A 20660-nucleotide genomic window follows, 5' to 3' on the forward strand; every position below is an offset into this window, starting at 1 on the left:
GAAGAAACAAACGAAACGCGTGTGCACGGCGCATAGAACCGGGAATTACCCGTTCGTAGCCATGGCGACTGACTGACAGCGGTAAATCTTGAGTCGTGCATCCGCAAAAACACGCGGAAGACGAATGGAATTAATCAAAGGAGGTTCGGGCCGAGGGTGTGCCTGGAACAAAAAGCTCCCGGGGCTGCTGCAATAAAAAGAGGCCTTGCACGGTAGCGCGAGAGGGAGAGGGAGAGAGAGAGAGAGAGAGAGAGAGAGAGAGAGAGAGAGAGAGAGCGAGAAGGATGGACGGCTCTCTCTCGCGCTCTCGCTCTGTGCGGGGGTATATATAGGGTAGACTTGTGTCGCGACGAGCTTGGCGCGATATAAGACAAGGAGGCTGACTCGGGACTCGACTTGTTCTTCTTCTTCTACTTCTTCTGCCGCCGCTGCTGCTACTTCCTTTTCTACCTGGGAGGCGACTGTGTGAGCAAAACGCGGAAGAGACGTTATTTTTCCTTTATTTTTCAGGGGGTCCTCACCGAGCTCTGTTAATAAAGTCGACTAATTTAGCTGTATCTTGGGCATTTCGGTGAATTAATGATAAAGTGTCTCTTTGAGCATCGTATCAGGCTTCGATGATTATACCTAAGGTATAGAAAAGTTCACTAAAATCAAAGGCAACTGTTTCATCACGTCAAATTGCTCCTTACAACTCTTGCTAAAAGTGTTTTGCTAAATTGATTCGGTGGCGTGTAATAAACGTAATTATACGCCAGTGAGCTTATGTCGACGGCGCGAGCTGGAGACTTTCGCTTTCAGAACGATCTTTCATCGTGGAAATTCATTGACTCGCCACTAAGGCGACGATGTGAATTAAATTAGATTTTCGAAAACGAATGACCGACGTAATGAACTGCTAGTTCACAGCTGATCAAGAGCAAATGAGACGGAGAAGTCCTCAAAGGAAAAAAGGATGATCGATTCTTTGAATATAAGTGCGCGGACAGAGGAAAATTAATAAACTAGCTTTCCGGCAACTTTCGCGTCCGCTTAATCTTTCATTATAGGCATTAATTCCCAGCGAAGCAAATGAGTCCCGGTTAATTGCGTTTCCCAAAAAATAACAAACTCGCTTTGTGTGCTAACGCGAGTCCAACTTTCCTCGTTTCCCTTTTAACTCGCCTCTCGCCGTCGACTTTCGCTTTTCGTATCCGGCGGCTGATCCCCCCCCCCCCTCCCGCCGTTTCTTCATCTGTGAGCGGGGCTCTTCTGTCCCGGAGAATATTGAATCAGGCAGAACTTGGAACTCACCCGGACCGAATCATCGGCCGCGAAAGCAAATTAACCGGCAAATTGATATTGCGATAAACGTTTGTCAAACTTTTCCCCGCTCACGTATGTTATATATCCGACAGTCCGCCGTTTGGGGCGGGACTCGTTCGCCGACGCGGGGCTACTTTTGCTGATTAGCTTCGATCGCTTTGAATGACCAGAGTGTGTATGCGAGTTTGAAGCTTATCGGACGATAAGGGGAATATTCCGAGGCGAAAGCTCGAGTGATTTTTGCTTGCGTCATTAATAACCCAATGCTGCTAAAAGGAAAAAAAGTGTCGAGGACCCAGCGGCCAAGCCCGAGTCATCAGGACTGGTCAACCTACACATCCCCGTACCGTTTAACCAATCAACGCTCCCCCGGCGAGTCATCGGTCTGCGCGCACCACACCCTGTAATAATTTACACAACATCCCCCCAAACCGAAAAATAGAATCCAGCGAAAGAAGCCCTAAGCCACTACCATACAGCGACGCACACACACGTGTCTGGGAACGGGAGGGACAGGCTCATTATTCGATACTAATTAATTAGCCTTCCGTCGGCCGGCTCTGCTATCCGTTCATCATGCCCAACGCCACAGCCGCGCGGGCGTGAACCCATAGGGCACACGTCTAGTGCACCGCGTTTTTGGCCACCGCACCACATAGGCCGCTGCGCGAATTCACGCCTCGCATAACGATGTAATTGTTAAAGCGAATGAAAAGCGTATACCTGTGTTATACCGCTTAATAAATCGTCCGTGAAAAAAGACGAAGCTGATGGAGTCGCTCTGGAAAGCGCATCGGACGTTATTAATGTACAGCACGCGTTTTTTGCAGAACGCATAGACTGCAGGAGCGCGTGTCGAGCGAGCTTTTTCATCAGTCGTCGGAGCTCACATGTAAGGGAGACGTTTTTCATCCGGTGGTAGGCGGAGCCGATATGTCCGAAACTCCGCGACCCAAGTCAGCCACTCGCGCGTACACACAGACACACACACACACACGACCCTCGTTGCGATATGAGTGATCGAAATTTCATCGACCGGCGGACACACCTTGCTTGCCTCTACACACACGGCTTTTTTCTCTGTACTTTAGTGCGGGCCAATTATTGAAATGAAAATCCTCCTCCAGAGATATTTACGTTGCGGACATACACAAGCATCGAGAAAATAAACACGATATCCGAAGGCAGACCGAACGGAATATATCCCTCATCATCTCACGCGAGCGATAAGATCTTCGCGTATATATGCGCGAGAGAGAATCTCGGAGAGAAAATATGCGCTGGATATCATAGAGCCGGGTGTGCAGTCGCGATCGACCCCGTATTTGAATTCCCCCTCTGCTCTTTTTCGGTGAAGCTAGACAAACTTTCCGCGTGTTTAGTTTGCCTCCCACTGCGCTGCACCGGTGGCTCCGTGAACGCGTCGGACTGATCTGACGGATTGATCTGCCTCTGAAAAAGAGAGCAGCTGCGCGCTGGATGTTGAAAAAGGAAAAAATTAACTGTGAGCCGCTCTGATCCGACGGCCCGCTGAAAAGTTATGCAGACGCGAACGGCTGCTTGACCCGTCGAGTGTCCGCGCAGATAGCGATGCGCGACTTCTCGAATTTTCGCGTACCCGAATATCTCGTGGAAAATCAAAAGACGTATATGTATACTTACCCGTGCGGACAAAGATACCCGAAATTGTGTCATCTATTACCTCGTCGTATCTACACGACTAGTAAAAGCTTTTGGGTCTGATTAGCTTCATCGAATCGCGAGTATTTTCAGTTCTGCAGCGGAGGATCGAGTAAGAACTTGGGAAGGAGATCAAATATTTTAAAATTAAAGTTGACGGCCTCCGGCGCTTTTAGGGCGAAATTCATCGATATTCTTCCGTTATATGTTGGCCTTCTTGTATGTACTTTTGTGATGATCCCTGTGTGTGTGTGTGTGTGTATGTGTGAGGTGGGGTGCATTCCTCTGCTCCACTGAGGAGTTTTCTGGACTTTCTCTGCCTCTCTTTCTCCGCGCGTACATACTTTCTTTGAAACTTTACCTCGACTACGAGCCCGGGTGCTTTTTGTGTCGTTTGTCAATGAGAAAAAGTTGTTCGCGGTGGGGTCATAGGCAACCGCGCGACTCAGAACGGAGGAAAAAAAGCGTAAGTGAATTACCGCGTACAATGCAGATGGACTGTTGATAATGAATTATCCATTACTCCAGTGTACCCGAGTGCATTTTCTGTGAGTGGATATACTCACGTATAGCATCGTTATTATCGGATGAGAATCGGACCGATTCCGTCACTCATAATTACTCATCCCATTTAGCCGACGTCTGATCTCATTAACTCAGCCAAAAATTTGATCTTCGAGCGGATCAATAGGATGTTATTAATGCTTCCCATAACGAATTCATGCATCTCACTTCCGGATATCTGACGAGAAGCTTTCAGTGCTCCACCGTATGGAATGCAGGTGAATTCGCGCAGTAGTGATGGCCAAGATACGGTCAGCCGAGAAGTACACCGCGCTCGCTCGATTATGTCCGAAGGCCGCCGATAAACAAAAAATAAAAGCTAAATAAAGCCCGGCGCACGACGAGCCGCAATGCAATCAATCAACCGCGAGCACTCTTCTCTTTCGTTTCTACACTAGTTGCTCCTCGGCAATTCTCGGGGCTACGCTGTCGTTTTGATCCCGCGAGCCGGAAGAAAGCGCCTGATTTATGCCGAACCCGGCGCCGTTTATTATCGGCAGCAGCGGGATGTTGTGCATGCGTGAAATTGGAAACGCAGACACGCGTCCATGTAAATTTGACCCGCAGCGCGCGCACGTACGGCTCGACCGCGCGCTTTTTTTCACTCCTGCGCCACCTCTCCCTCCCTCTCTCTCTCTCTCTCTCTCTCTCTCTCTCTCTCTCTCTCCCTTTGCACTATAATGCGCGCAACGACTATAGTTGCGATGTCGGTTGTTTTGTGTTATAATGTGGGCCCAGAAAAAATAGATTATTTTTCCCCAAGCTTGTGCTCGAGCGGATTGAATTCTGGATTGAATTGAAATTGCACTTGGAACTGCAAAAGCCACTCGGCCTTTTCTATATTTAACTGAGAAACAAATGTGAAAAACAGCTTAAGAACGGTCTCGGTATATAATCCACACACGCAGAGACAGGCAGTCAGGTGAGTAATAAATTTTGAAGCGCTCTCGCGAATAAATATTACAAGCGCAAATGGAACATTCCAGTTTAGTCAAAGTTATCCACATATGAGTAATGCATAAGCCGTAATTGCTCGCTCGAAAGCAACGATGATCATAACAGCAATAACAACAGCAACACGACTCGACCATTTTCCGTCTCGCTGCTCGGCGTCACACACGCACACATTTATGCACAATTAGCGTTATAAATTCCCCGGCGGTCGTTATTATTAACACAGCGTCGCCGTTATAACGCGCCTGAAAAATGAGGCCTAATCGTGTGCATGATAATCGCGAACGGCACCTGATCATTAAGCCCTCCGCAGCAAAGAGAGCGAGAGGGCAATGACAAATCTCGCCCCGCACGAGCGCAAAGCAATCTTCTCGGAGTAAACCCGCAGCCCTGTATACGAATCGCCGCGACGATAAACCAAGAGAAAAATCCGTCGAACAATCGCACACAAGCACACACACTCGCGCGCTTGGAGCGTGAGAAGACGGGATTTCGCTATTTAACGACGCGAGAGGAAAGGCCATCGAACTGCTCTGGCTGTAGAGCAGCGCGCTCGGGGGGTTAACGTGTACAGTAGCGCGGGGTTGGCTGCTGTGCGGAGAAATAGCCGCGAGCGCTTGATTCCATTTGCCGTTGCCGCGCGAGAGGGATTTCGCTGCATGAGAGCAGCCGCACCATTTTTCAATCTCCCCTCTCTCTCTCTCGGAGCGAGTTCTCGTCGCTATTTCGGCCGATGCTTTATTCATTTACGGCGTCGTTTGATTCGCCGAGAGGAGTAAATGACGGCTTTTTGCGCGCACGCGCGCGCGCTCGAAAGTCGAGGATATGACTTTGTTTGCTTCCGATTGCGACTGCAGTATTCATAGCCGGACGCGCGCGCGTGTGTGTGTGTGCGGAGATAGCGCCGAAAACGCGGAGGAGGAGACGCGGCGCGTCCGGGTGGGATTTAATTATTCGTTAATATCGATCCCGCGCGCGATTCGCCTGCCTACCCGCGCGACGATTAATTTATGACAGTTTTAGCTGCCGCGATCGATACTTCATTATATTTGCTGAATTCGTTAATATTTCCACAGGGTATCCCCCTCTCTCTTCTCACTGATTCGATGTGCATACTTTATTCGCGCGGATATATTCCCCCTAATAAAATACTAAAGGCATGCACTCACGTATCACAACCCTCTGTGTGTAGCATACGGGTATGTGCCGACGAGAGATGTACGCAGAGAAAGAAAGCCGGGGACGCGCGAAACCTCGTCATAACCGCGTCCGAAAATTAGCCGCGACCGCGAATTCATCGGGGCTAGCTTTAACGTCTCTATATTTCACGATCGGAGCGCATGACGCCAATTAATACGCGCGAAAGGGGAGAAGCGAAACGATGGCGCAATTAATAACGACGCGGGAGCGAGCGCTAGTGAGTGTGTGAGAGAGAGAGAAAGAGAGAGAGAGAGAGAGAGAGAGAGAGAGAGAGAGAGAGAGAGAGATCGAGGATTATGATTATCATAATGCTTGATTCCGTTAGCGAGGTGTGAAAGGGCTCGAATTTTACGAGCCCGCCAGACAATCCACTTTCGAGGCTCGACGCGAGAACGGCCGGATCTTTACGAGCGCGATCGAGGCGTAGCGCCGAGTGCGAGTCATGTGAATGGAAAGTCGATCAGCTGGGATTTTTTACGCGCCGCTTTTTGTCATACTCGCCGCTCTGCGCGCGTGATTTTTTACCGCGATTTCTCTTTCAGCTCGCTTTTCGGCGGAAGAATACAGTCGAGTGCGCTTTTGTTTGTCGCTGTGCCGGCGTCACCCGAAAATTCGAAATTTCGCGTTATTTTTTGTTCAACTAAGAGGAAGAATCGGCAGGTAGAGTTTGAAAGAACCGTTGCATTCCCTTGAAATAAGTCGAGGTAAAGTGGATCCGGGCCGCGTAAAGCTGCCGGGACAAAAGATCGGAGAGAGGCGAATAAAAAGGAGCCAATTTTTCTACGTCTCGCGAAACTGTCGCCGAGACGTCACCGGGCTCTTAATTACTTTTTTCGCGACTCTCTTTCCCAGCTCCGAGCTTCGACGTGCGAGATTTCACCGGCTACTTCTACCTCCGGGTTCTCGCTTTTTTTCCCGCTGGCTCCGGGTCTCCTGCACAGAGAGCAGTGTTAGAGCGCCACTGCGAGCTTTTCAGCAGCCGGTCGGTTCATAAAGCGAATTTCGGTCTCTCGTTCTGCTGTACAATTATTGCCGAGAACGGCTGCAACCGGCCATTGTTTTTCAGCAACTTTACTCCGCCCGTATAGGTGTACATTTAATTATACCTCGAAAAATTTCATTTTAATTTAATTTTCCCCCGCTGCTGCAGCAACGTGTTCGGGCCAACGAAATGCGCTTTTTGGTTAATTTCCGAAGAATAATAAGCTGCATTTGCGTGCGCGCGCTTTTTTTTTATTCATCAACTCGCGCTGTTTGACTTTTGATAATTATAATGGTGGTGCGAATTTTATAAGCGGAGACTGATTTAGCAACGATTTAATTATCCTCTGATGAAGCATGTTTCGTGTACGTCGAATACAGCTTATTTAGTAAAATTAATCACGTTTGGTTTACGAAGAAAATCCTCGTGTTCACCTGGACTAGAGAGAGGGCAAGTATAATTTTAACTTCTTCTTCGCAACAGAGCTGTAAAAGGGAAGTTCACGAAAGTGGCTCCGTGAAATTCGTGAGAATCAAAACAATGGAAAACTGCCAGGCAGCATATTCCGGTGCAAATCAGCCTCGTAATAATTTAAATGAACTTCGCAATGTAATAAACCGTTGAAATATAAAGAGGCACAAACAGAGTGCAGAAAGAAGATTTGGTAAAAATGAACGTATCCATGAGTTTCACTTTCAATGCTTTGCTTAATTAAGATGCAGTTTCAAATGCTAGTTATCTAGACGGCCATCACAGGGCCACGAATCATATGATTCAACTGCATATTTGAGCGGATAATCATACATCATTTTCTATGATAAATTCCAGGTATATAGCTTGAAATTTATAATAATCAAGGGTTTAGCTGATCACCCTTACGCAGAATCGAAAGCTTCTCGTCTCATACAAATCGACCATCTCGCACCTCGAGAAGCTCCGTCCCCCGAGATTTCGGGCCCAGCTTAATCAGTCCTCCGCATACCTTGCGCATACACACTAACCCTCCGGCTTCCCTTTGTTTTCCCGCAGCTTCGCGAAAACTTTCGCCGCGCGAGCGCAAAGTGTTTTATTGCGCGATAAATCTTCCGCGCAACAGACCGAGACTTACTCCAGCTATGCACCTATACCTACGTGTATACACACGAGGAGTTCCGCGAAAGGTGTATGATTTGCATGGACGTTAAAAACAAGAGGTGCCAATTATAAAAGCGTCCCCAAGTTTCGAACGATCGGCGCCCTACACTGAAAAAAACACAGTCATTTCTGTTGTAAACTCCGGTAGTTTTAACGGTTCTGCAACCGTAACGACTGTTCAGTAAGAACAACGGTGTGCCACTGGTAGTTTTGGCAAGTCGCGACTCGTAAAATTGGTCGCTTACACGGGACACCAGCAAAAACGACCGAACTGATTCTTTAAAATTACTGAACTCTACGGTAATTTTGGCGATTCTTCGTACAATGACAGATTACTGGTGCGATTTCAGTTAAAATGGCTGAGTTTTTTTTTTCAGTGTAAGAGATTCGCGTTCGTAGTGCGATTTTCTTTTGTACAGAGAATTAGCGAGAGCTTTTCGCGCAGAATTCCGCGTTCGCCGATCGTTGTATGTATGGGGAAACGCGACTCTTCGGTTTATTCGTCCGTGCTTGAATGGAAACAACACTGAGAAAACTAGATATTAAAATTTACTACATATGCAGGAAAAATTACTATATTAAATAGTAACGGACGGTTATACTAGCTTTGTATTAAATTTTACTATCTCAGATAGTAATTTCTATACTGAAGTGAAATTTTTAAAAATTTAATTTTTTTTTTGCTGGGCAATTTTACGCGCTTATTCGAATATGATTATTATTATTATTAATATTATTGATATTTAATGTTGTTAAGTGAAAGAAATAAACGAGAGAAAGAAATTTTTCTGCGGCGACGGGAATCGAACCTGGACCTCTGGAATGGAAGTGGAGCGCGCTGACCACTTACCCAAACAGTACTGTTATTTACTAAATTTTAAATCTCATATATTAATCACATTTACTCGTGGGTAATATTAATAATAAATTAACCACAATCAATAAATAATAGCAGCGAATGATATTTTATCACTTAATAATACCAGATAAACAAAAAATTATAGATTTTGGTCTCTGATTACTGCATAAATCAACTTTATAACCTCAAATTCTGGCACATGGAGAAATTCTTAATATAATTTTTACTATATAATATAGTAATTTCTAGTAAACACGTAACAAATTTTAATATAAGTCTAACAATTTTTACTATGAATATAGTAAAAATCGTCATGGAGCGAGTATGACCTGCCGTTACTATCTAATATAGTAATTTTTCCTACATATGTAGTAAATTTTAATATATAGTTCTCTCAGTGAAAGCGTTTGTGTTGTTTGCGCGAGAGGCAGGTCGAAGAAATCGACGACTACGTGTACAACAGCCCTGTCAACGAGAAAGTTTTGATCGTATGTGCTCGGGCCATTATTTGGCCAAGAGCGCATGTAAGCACGCGTTATATATATATATATATATATATATATATATCCGCGAGCAGCGATTCCCGCCGGCAAACACATATCATGCGAGGATCGAGAGAACGCCTTTAATCAACGTCGAAACCATCGCGGCGCATTTAAATATACACAAGCGCGCCATCTCTCCCTCTAAACACAGCTATCTCCACTTTTGCGATTAATCAAGTCAGCCCCCGGCAATTACACGGTTCCTCTCCGCGGTCGTATGCAAATAAGAGTATGCGTGCCCGAAATGCTCGGCTCTCACGCGCTGCGGCGCATGCTAATCCGCGCGAAATAAGTACAGCCTATACACACCGATCGGGAATACAGCGCAAGACGGAGGAAAAAGTGTACGTGTATGCACAGGTACAATACCTAGCCGAGATTGCGTTGTTTCGGGCAGTTCCAATAAATTTCGTCGTCGCGCACGAAAGTCTATCGTGTATATATATATATATATATACGCGTCTCTCTCGTGTCGGGTCCTCGTTTTATTATTGGATTTATGAGGATATGACGCTTGGTTTTTTCTTCGCGGAAGCGCCGGGAGTCTATCGCAGGCGAAACAATTTATGCAATTAGGCTCTGGCGAATTTTGTACGTACTTTATCGTACATATTTCACTCGAAATCGTCGCTTCCTTCGCCGATATACGAAGCTTCTCGAAGATACTTTTCAAAGAAGAAAGCGAATAGCCGAGGGAGCAAAATCGCTACGTATCGCGAGAGAAAGAGCCGAAAGCCCGGCCTATGTATTCGCGGTGGCGGTAGTCATTTCTAAAAAGCAAAACGAACAGCGCGACGATGCGGCGATTTGCATTACTCAGCGAGTCTCCGGAAGGAAGGAAGGAAGGAAGGAGCTTCTCCCGGTAATGCATTCAATGTGCATCGGTGGCTTTTTGTAAACACACGGCGCGGTAGCCGCGCGCGGCCGTTTTATGCATTATGCAACAACGGGGGCCGACTTTCTTCTTTATCGCGTGGCTGGGGGGCGATTACACTCGGCTTTGTTCTCTCTCTCTCTCTCTCTCTCTCTCTCTCTCTCTCTCTCTCTCTCTCTCTCTCTCTCTCTGTTTCCTATATACACTTCGATGGTTAATTGAATATCGGCTCGATCGAATCGATTGCTTCGCGCGCGATTTTTTCCCCGAGATGGGACGAGGACGAGGAGACTGAATGATGTATTGCTGGGGCGCGCATCCTCGTCTAATGAATTGCCGGCCGGGATTTTAAGTGCCCGCGCGGGGTTAGCTGCTGTGCGATTGCGATTTGTTTTGGGGACTGCTCCGTAATGGCCTTTTATTTTCGCTCGATTTCTGATGAGTTCGTGTTCCTCGCTTTGGTTCAATGGATATAACTGGTGTTGAATTGTATTATTGTTCTTGTACCTATATATACATACGAAACTGTAAGTCTGAAAATTGAGGTTGAAAATTTCGTGTTGCCATCATGCTCGGATCGCCATTGAAGTTCCCAGCTTCTGACGCGAGATGCACTTGCACCACGTGGTTAGTATGCTAAATGCCTCCAAACTAAGCGAATCTCCCCTATACGTAATATGAAGTACTTATATTATATTTTTTGCTGATTCACACTAGCGTTTCATCACATGATGTATCGAAGGTGTGCCATTTTGCTTTATTTCATACTTATAATGACGTGACAGAAGATGTAACCGTCTAACGTGGAGATGTCAATCGCCTATAAAAACGAACGCGCGTAGTTTACCGTTTGATAAACCTATCCGACAGGGGGTAGACCTGTAATCCCGCGTACGTCCGCACGCACGCGGCGACAAGAACGCTTCATAAAAAAAAACTACGAACAACACGAAATAAAAGGACGGAAAAAAGAATAGGAAAAAAATACCGAGCGGTACTCACCTTGACGTTCCAGGATGCAGCGACCGGACGCTTTGTGTGTGCCGCTCGAACCTCTCCCGTGTCCCTTCTGAGAGCTGCAGAGCAGACGGACGGACACCTGAAACACGCAGACGCGTCGATATACAGATATGTCTATGTAGGTGTATACAGAAACACACACACACACACGCGCGCAGGGCAGTCGATGAAAACGGGAGAAAGAGAGAAAAGCCAGACGGCGCGTATGGCAAAAAAATAAAAAAAATCGGCGAGCACGCGACGATTATTCGTTATTCCGGGGCATAACAGGCGCGCCGACAAGCGGGCTCTCTCCCTCTCTCACTCTTCCTCTTCGAAATATGGCAAACGGCGCGGAGGGATTACGTCAGTCACGGAAACAAATCCACGCGTATCGAGCACATATTTGTAACATCACGAGCAGATAATCGGCTTATTCGGAAATACCCGAGCGCCAAATGTACACGTGTGCGTGTCTGGTCGCTCTTTGTTTTCGTTACCTGTGCTATTGCGCGTCCGTGTATCCACACATCCATAGATATAGAGAGAGAGTCGCGCAGTTTCACCGTCAGCGCGATGTGTATGCCCTTTCATAGGAACGCCAAGCCGTGACGATACGTTTTATTGCATTAAGGCGCGAGCGTTGATATTACGCGGCTCTCTCTCTCTCTCTCTCTCTCTCTCTCTCTCTCTCTCTCTCTCTCTCTCGCTCGGCTCGTAATGCAATATGGCAATGTCTTTTTTTTTTGTGCGCGAGCGCACCGGGATTGGAAAAGAGTTGTACCACTGCCGAGAGCTTTTTTCCCGCGCATCAATCGGAACAGTTAAAAATCGTAGCACTTCGTCCGTTAGAAATCATCCGCCGATTATACAGCCTGTGTAAGCCATGGCGCAGCTATATACGCAATTACGCATCTGCCTTTTCTGAGCATCATCATCCTGGAGGGCGGGCGATGTTCCTTATACTTGGTAAAATTACCGACGAAGGCGTATCTCGTGTGCAAGGAGCGCCAGTACAGAGAAAGAGAGGGCCGACGAGCTGTTTGCTCGAACATCAGGCTTGCGAGGGAAGCGTTAACGAAGCTACGCCGGGGATGCCGATGATGGCTTTGGCCTCCTTTTTCCGTATTGGAGAAGACAAGTTTCGTATACAAGATTCCCAGGATTAAATTGGAACGAAATTAAAAAGGTGATATAGACCATACACCGTTATACGATCAACTGGTTGCTACATCAATAGTACCATTTCCACCCCGATCCAAAATCCAAATCGAAACTCCCATTCTGTCCGCAACGTCGACAATAAATCCTTCCCAGCCTCGGCAAGACACACACGAAACTCGAATTAGTAGGTCAAGCATCGCGTCCTCGAAGGGACAACTCCGATCCTACGGTATAGGCAGCTGCAGAGAGCGCAACCGCGCATACATATACGAGAGAGCTGCGTCGCGCGCATATTTAACCGGATCAAACGCCATCCTTCTTTCCGAATAGCCGGCTACGCTAGCTACTGTAGCTTAATACACAGCCCCCCGAAACCATGCGTCTTTATATACGGCGACGAGAAAGCTCAAAGAAAACGCTGGTGCGCGCGCGCAAGCCATGATCAAAAGCGAGGCCCAATTTCCTTGACTGCGTCGCGCTTCTCTGCGGCTGTGTTGCCGGCTGTAGGTATGCGCTGGCGCCTGCCTTCCTACGCTGTGTTGTAGCGTAACGCTAATTAGCGATACTTTCGAATTAGCCTTACTTTTCGCGCTTGTATCGCTCCCGGCTCTGCGCGAGCTGCACGAGCTTGATGATACAAAGGCTGTGGGCCGCCGTGTGCCGGATTTACGCGAGTAGGTAACTTCCTTTGAATAAGATTACACAGAAGCTCGTGTGTTTTTTCGGCCTGGATTGAGGAGGACCCGTGTTTCGAAGATCCAAGGGATTATCCGTGCGCGATCGCCCGTGCGCTCGACAAGAGCTTCACGAAAAAGGCTCGTTCTTCATAGTATTGGCGGGAAAAAACAATGCTTGTTACACAAAGCGATGAATCATAGGTCTCGTCACAAATCCATTATCATCAATTATGGACGTACATACGCTGTGTGTACAGCGTCGGCGTTAAACACGGCGAGGTAAAAAGAGGGAAAAAGGAAATTGTCACGTGACAATTAGCACCCTCGCCCCGTTTGATCGCAATCGCGCCCCTTTCGCGTGGGCGCGCGCTCCTTCGTTTTTCCACCCCTTTTCACACGCGTAGCCGCGGCTCCGCGTTCGATCTGCTAATTATCCGAAAACTGCTGTTTCAGTGTATCTAAGCTGCTTGTGTACACGAAATACCCGATTACGCTCGTACCTCTTTTTTATTTAACCCTCGGTGCATAATTACCCTTTAAATCTGAACTTCCCGCGAGGCAGCGCACCTGCCGCCGGCGGCAACACTCATCGGCGATCCACAAAATCCTGAGCCCCTGTTTTTCCTTCCCCCCCCCCCCCTCTCACGCAGTCCATCATCGCTCGGCGACGAGGCGGCAGTAAAGTAAAGGGTGAGTCGTACACAGGCCGCACCCGCGTGCGGCGGCTCACGAAGGAGTGCCCCCCGTGTGCGTGCGGAAAGCAACATTAAGTGATTTACAGCTGACGTGCCGAGGCGGTACATCGAACGGTCACGCCATATATAGCCCATATACTGCTCCGCGAGCGGGGCTGGGGGTGGAGGTCGAGGGGGTTCCGATGATATTTATCGCGATCGCTATGTAGCCGCTCGTTATTACGAAACGAGCAGAGCGAGAGAGAAAGGGAGAGAACTTGGGGCCGACTAATTTTTATATGCCCGGGCTGAGGCTTCTCTATTCCTTCGCTATTTATTTATTTATTTTTTTATTTAATCGTGGATGACGGCGTGTTCGAGGAAATCACGTGTAATTTATCGGTGCCATGTGTATAGAGTGTTTCGTTAATTATTCGATCGAGCGCGCGGAAGAGCCGATTTTTACGTAAGACAAGTTTATTGTTGTTTGACAATGGGACAGCTATAATAACGAAGCGTAATTATAATATTCGACATTAATGCCTACCTCGTTTTATTTTCCGATCTCGCACTGCAATAATTTCGCAATTAATTACCTTGTAGTACAATCGAGTGCAGCGCGAATTCGTACGGGAAAATCCATATAAATTTCACTCGTGCGCACACCTCCAATCGTCGAGCTATACACCCGTCGGATAAATTTTTCCGTTTATCTTCCCGTCACCTCCCCCCACGTAATGACCCTACTCGCAGCCCTCGAAGCCCACTCGAGAGCCCTTATGTCGCGCGGTATAACAGGCCACTTTGAGTGTTCGAACAATTAGCGATTGATTTGATAAGGTGCCGCGATTCTCTCGGAACGATAGTCACCCCTCTGCTACTGCGCGGAACACAAGATCCCATTCGATTATTAAAACGCTCCGCGGCCAGATGCATTTTTCTAATGAAAAGCTCTATAAGAGCGCTCTCGGAGTATCGCATTTTGCGAAACAATTATCACGCGAGTCGGAGATGCACGTTGATTTGAAAGGCGATAATAGAGATGTATGGCTGCGCTCCCTACTGTTTTTTTTCTAGAGAGTGGCTTTTCCATCACTAAATGCGCGTCTGGTTAATTGCATTGGTATTACGTTACATATCAATCGATACACATGATTTGTTGGCGATGAAGCTATGCTACATTTATTATACACGATGATTCCGATGCGCAAACGATGCTTAATAATCGACTGCTTTATATTTATCGATTTAACGTCGCGGCGATGCAATTAATGACTTATGCAAAACGCCACGCGCGCGCAACGGCTGAATCATTAAAACAATATACTTTTACGTGGGACAAACAAAGAGCGAGAAGGAATAAATGACATCGCTCATAGGTACACACGCAGCCAAGCTTATCAACTCCAAACGTTGATAAAGCCGAAGCATCGCGTTATCCTCTCTCATAAAAGTGATGGCCGGATGTTTTGAAGCCAGTTAAGGCCGTGTTCGATCGCCTGGTTTTAGAATTTAGGGACGCGAATATAATTATAAGAAACGCCACTTTTTTGAAAGAGATGCGTATCCGGCTTATTGGCGCTAACATTTAAAATTTAGGATCTGAGTTTGAATGATAAATTAATTGATAAGTTAATTAAAACAATCACATTTAGTTTTGTATTGTTTTAAAATTTGGAATTGGTTTGCGTTAATTAATTTACGTCATAAGAAGATCAAAAGCGATGAAATATATTTTCTAACCTCAAAAGTTGAAGACCACATAACCTATTGTATTGAGTAATAGGAAAATATAACCTATTGGGTTATGTGTACAGTACAGAAAAATATTCAATACTCTCTCTTTCTCTCTCTCTCAATCTTAATCTCTGTGCAGTCCCAGAGAGCAAAGGCGCCGTGCCATATTGCAAAACCAGCCAATAAATATCTCCCCTGAACAAGTAATATAAAAACTGCGAGCAGTAGGGACTTTACTGCAAAGTATAGCGCTTTTGATCTCTAATAAACAAAGACCGGCCGGGGACACAAAGAGGCGGCCCGGTGCTTCGTTAGATGTGCAGCTAGAATTCCTGCTGCGAGATTAGGGCAAAGCGAGCAGACATGCAGAGCGCCCCCTGGACTTTCAAGAATTTCTGACAGTCCGGTCTCCGGAGGAGAATTTTGCAAGCAACAATTTTTCATTACACTCGACGAAAGACATCCTAATCATACTACGCCATACAATTAAGAAGTTCGCGTTTGCAGTAATTAGCTGGGAAGCTCGTAGGAGAGGCGGCTTTTTAATCCGCGATATCAGCTAACACGGCCTTACTTAGGACGCATAATCAGATTGGGCTGTAACGAAATACGAGGGGGAGAGTCTCGGATAAGGAGGAGAGCCGGACAGAGTCGTAATGTTATATGCGCGCAGTCCCGTTGTTGGACACTTTGTTCGTCAGCGGTGTCCGGAGAACGAGCGAAAGCTGAAAATTGCACGTCGCGCATCACATGTCACTGTTAATCTCGCGCCCAATTAGAGTCGAGAAGCTATAGTTCGCCGCGCGGCAAGTAGCGCGGGTCGAGCATTGCGTCAGACGTGCTCTCTTATCGGCGAGTGTCCGTCCTTTTCGCAACTCCTCGCTTCCGAAAATCTCTCAAGGTCGCAGGTGCATCAGGTATCGAGCGCGTGCACGTCCGAGATTTGCTCCGCAACATGACGGCCGCTTCGAAAAGCAACGTCTCTCGTGCATCTAGATACCGGTCACGGGCTGCACGATTGTTCGGGTATCTATACGCGGTACACCTAACCCCTTCGCTTCGTGCAGCGGGTCAGCTGAGTATGCACGTAGTGTCAGCCGGCGGCTGAGGAATTAATAGTCGGGACACACGTTACCGCATCGAGTTAATTAACATACCGTATTTACATAGACATTAGGCAAACAGGTTGATTCGAAAGATATACGCCCCCCCCCCCACCATTGGGGGCAGCTCTCGCACGGCGACACGGACAAGGACGGAAACACTTCCTTGCGCGCGCGCGCGCCGTCGAGGTGCTGCTGCAGTAGTACATGCAGGAGAAGAGAGAGAGAGAGAGAGAGAGAGAGAGAGAGAGAGAGAGAGAGAGAGAGAGAGAGGGCGAAGGTGGCGTGCACCGGGGAGATAGGCCGTGATTCATGAAGCAGCCGCCTCTGGCGATCTATAGATCTGCAGACCGATACGCGGCCCGAGACATTTCGTACTTCCTTCGGACGAGGCTTCCGACGAGTCGAGAAAGAGGATGAAGGCCGACTCACGCACGCGAACCATCCATACGTTTCACTCGCGCTCTGTACGCTGTGTACGCCCTATATATCTATGGGATAAGAACGCTCGCTAGGCACGTACGTCTCTCTTTCTCTCATTTGGACGCTGTGTCAGTTTGAATTTCTGCTTTATTTCTCGGTGGAGATGATCGCTAGCTTCTTTTTAGCTCCTTCTATTTTCGTCAGATTTTTAACCAGAGTACATGGGCCAAGGACTGCTGAGCAAATTAGAGAAAAGTAAACAAAAGAGCTGCATATGTCTCGACCCGAATCTTGTACTTGAACTCACAAACAATAAGTATTCCCTGTATGTACCAATTGTTTTGCAGGCTGCGCCTCGGAATGCATTAAGTGAACCCGGGAATTAATACTAATTATTATTATTTACATTTCGCGTAATTCAGGAATAATACTGTGTGACAGTACTTAGTCATCAGCGCTTGAGCAGTTATCGTATTTTAGACGGGCCAGTGGGTCCTACAGCTAGTTAATTATAGTTTCAGTGCTTAAATTTCCAGCAGTGTTGCGACTACCCATATGAAAATTACGCGCGCACTAACTAACAAGATATACAAACATCGTTGTTCGTCAAAGGAAGGTCGATGAGCATGGTGCAATGTGCAAGATAATGCAAATGAATGCCAGCGAAAAGATATAACTGGTACAATAGAGTTTTTAGTACAAAATCTGTGGCCCTGAACTCAAACAATTATATTATCAAACAATTTAATTTCAATAAAAAATTTTGGTGTTTGGGCCTGCAGTTTTGGTATGATCATCTAGATAGCAGTACAGGAATACTTTCAGGTTATCCTGTACATTTACCTTGGTTATGACGGAACAATATTTGAACGAATACTTGTTGGTTAGTGAGCGAATAATTTTCATAATGTTATGTATTTGAATTGAACTTTGATGGACTTCGGTACTAGGAAACGAAATAATAATTTTTCGAGTTTCAACGCTGACGCGCTATTTAGACCATAATTAGAGCTAGCAATTTCGATGGCATACAGTATCAATTAATTTGCTAGCTCGTATTTTAATCTGGCTTCTCAGAAACTTGTGTTTTATACATTTCTTCCGATATCATATAATTCGTACGCGATATGGTGTGCTCGTAATGAAAAAAATAACTCGTCTCGCTACACGCGCGAGAATCGATGGTACGAGTCCGAGCCAGCTGTCGTACATTGTATTTGTGCATGACACACTAATTGGACTTCTTTACTCAAGCGCAGTGTCGAGAGAGTCCACAAATCCCATCAGCCCGCGATCATCCCAGAAAGCATATCCTCTCGCTGGACTACGCCGGACTATTTGCTCTCGGGAGGAGATGAGAGAGGGAAGAGAGAATGAGAGAGAGAGAGAGAGAGAGAGAGAGAGAGAGAGAGAGAGAGAGAGAGAGAGAGAGAGAGAGAGAGCGAACGGAGAAAAAGAAAAAGCCGGCACAGCAAACAATTAAGCCGCGATGAGCCTTTAATGGGGAGAGAGCCGATGAGCAGCGCGCGACAACAAGTGGCAATTTTCGGAGTAGGGAGGCATAAGCGACGACGAGACGGTTCGACGCCGCATCGGAATCGCCCACCGAGAGAGGCTAAGTGGCAATTCTACTATGGCACACAGTGGAGGGGGGCGAAGGAGGGTGGCTGCTCGGGCCACCACTGGGGAAAAACGCTCTGTTTGGAACACGCTGCGAGGCTTTTAATGAGCCGTGAAATATGAGTCGTTGCGCAGCGACGATTCGATATTTATGTGGTGTACTCTATAAGAAGTGTTACCTATTATTGTGTAAACATGGGCCCGAAATGGGGATGGCAAAATAAGAAAATGCTACCAAAATTGTACCCCGAATACCTGTTTATACGGTTATTTCTAGCTATTTTTTATCAGAGATAAATCATTAGGAAATAAAAGAAAACCGTTGCTATCAAATACTTAGTATTTTTATTAGAACAAGCATCACAGCCACGGATATTTAGCCAGTAATCGTAAAATGTACAATGTTTGAAGGCATTTTCTACATCAACACGTCACTCACGAAGTAATGAACTCGCTTCAATAAGTCGGGGTTCCATATGAGTGCATCAGTAATGTTTCATCTAGCATGATGATACGAGTATACGTCTATACATAGCATACGACAATATTATGGAAGCTCGACTGATGGGATGTATGGACAGACGGAGGAAGAGAGAGAGAGAGAGAGAGAGAGAGAGAGAGAGAGAGAGAGAGAGAGAGAGAGAGAGAGAGAGAGAGAGAGAGGCAATCTATGATAGTCTATCATTTTCCACTTGCGAAGCAATTACGCGAATGCGCCGATCAATTATCGACGCGCCGGGCCGTTAATCCGCGCGCGGCCGACCACGCTCGCCTTTTTCTACTGACCCGGCTTCCTTTTCTCGTCGATGATGACTTCCAGGACACGGCCTCGCGGGACATACCGGTCAATAGCTTTTTTCGCTTCTATTGTCTATTAGGACCTTCATCTGGGCTCAATTCGCCAAGAGCAATCAATTGTCGGTAAGTGAGAGCTGATTGATCTATCGTCTCCAGCCGAGTTTTTTCGTTTTTTCTTCACAGATGCCAGCTGTATATACCGGCTACAATTATCCCCCGTCATCCGTGAAAATGTTAATTTATTAAATGCTCTCGGATGGAGTGAATTTTTTTTGCTCCGCCGACGTCGAACCTTACAGCAGCTGAGCAGGAGGGCATGGAAAATTACGATGTTAAACAGATGTGCCGGAAAAAGAAATAACATTTCCAACTTGCTCCAGGGCGAAGAATGAAAAGTTCCGTCAAATTTACATAAGCGTATTGCAACAAACGAACTTCCATACCCCCTGAAAATGGTCAGTCGAGCTTTTCCCCTTTCACAGGAACTAGCTTTCACCGTGGAAATATCAAGAGAGCAGCCGGAGAATGGAATGAAAAATTTCGGGCACTTTGGGCGTGTGTGTGCGTATAATTTTACAAAACGTCAATATACTCGAATCCTGATTGCCATTCATGTGATACGTACGGTTTTTTACGACGTAGTCTACATCATTCGATCAAAGGACGCATCAAGTCAGTAGATCCTCAAATATTGTCACGATTCATTTTATCGCCATACGTCCCGACGACCATACCGCGCACTTCGCAAATCTCCGACGAGCAAAGTGTAATTCGATGAAGCGCTTGTCCAACTCAAAAAACGTCGAAATTTCTATTTTCAAAAATAAAAGCTCGCGACACGTGTGCATATCCCAAAAGCGCTGCATGTGTTATCGCGCGCTAGCATAACGGTAATACTGCAGCTACTTTCAGCGCGCGATAATTTATTAGCCAATAAACTCAATTACAGCGTCGCCCACGGCAAAGCTGACCTACCCCTAGCCGAGAGAGTCCCCTGATGCAGTTACGCCGCGCTGCTCACACACGAGTACGGCCATGTATATGCACATGTATATGGCGCCGTCAACGACCTTTCCGAGCGACGTCACGCACGTGCGAGCCTTTTTTCCCACCGACAAAGGTGTCTGGAGGTTGATAGAGAGTTGACGGCTTCGACGGATTCTCTGCGAGAGCGTGTAGTCAAAGCCGCGTTAGCTTGCTTTTAAAAAGGGGTATATTCTTTTCTTACACGCATAATTATTATGCGCTTCTTACTTATCATCGCTGCGTAATGCGGGTAAATCGAAACGATCACTCGCAAATGATTCCTAATCGGTTTAGAATGCAAATTGCGAAAGCGTTCAGCCGGGCCTTTAATTATACTCCTGA

General features: G+C 46.6%; 1 protein-coding gene across 10 annotated transcripts in view; it reads right to left on the bottom strand.

The window, feature by feature from the left end:
* The window catches only part of LOC100113835, a 217447-nt gene that overhangs the window by 188696 nt on the left and 8091 nt on the right, over positions 1 to 20660 (bottom strand). For all 10 annotated transcript variants that reach the window (XM_008219737.3, XM_008219736.2, XM_031928394.1 and 7 more), the window contains exon 2: positions 11100 to 11196. The gene's annotated coding sequence lies outside the window, so the exon portion shown is untranslated. The remainder of the gene's footprint in view (positions 1 to 11099; positions 11197 to 20660) is intronic.

The sequence above is a fragment of the Nasonia vitripennis genome, assembly GCF_009193385.2.
Source record: "Nasonia vitripennis strain AsymCx chromosome 4 unlocalized genomic scaffold, Nvit_psr_1.1 chr4_random0006, whole genome shotgun sequence".
Taxonomy (NCBI): Eukaryota; Metazoa; Arthropoda; class Insecta; order Hymenoptera; family Pteromalidae; genus Nasonia; species Nasonia vitripennis.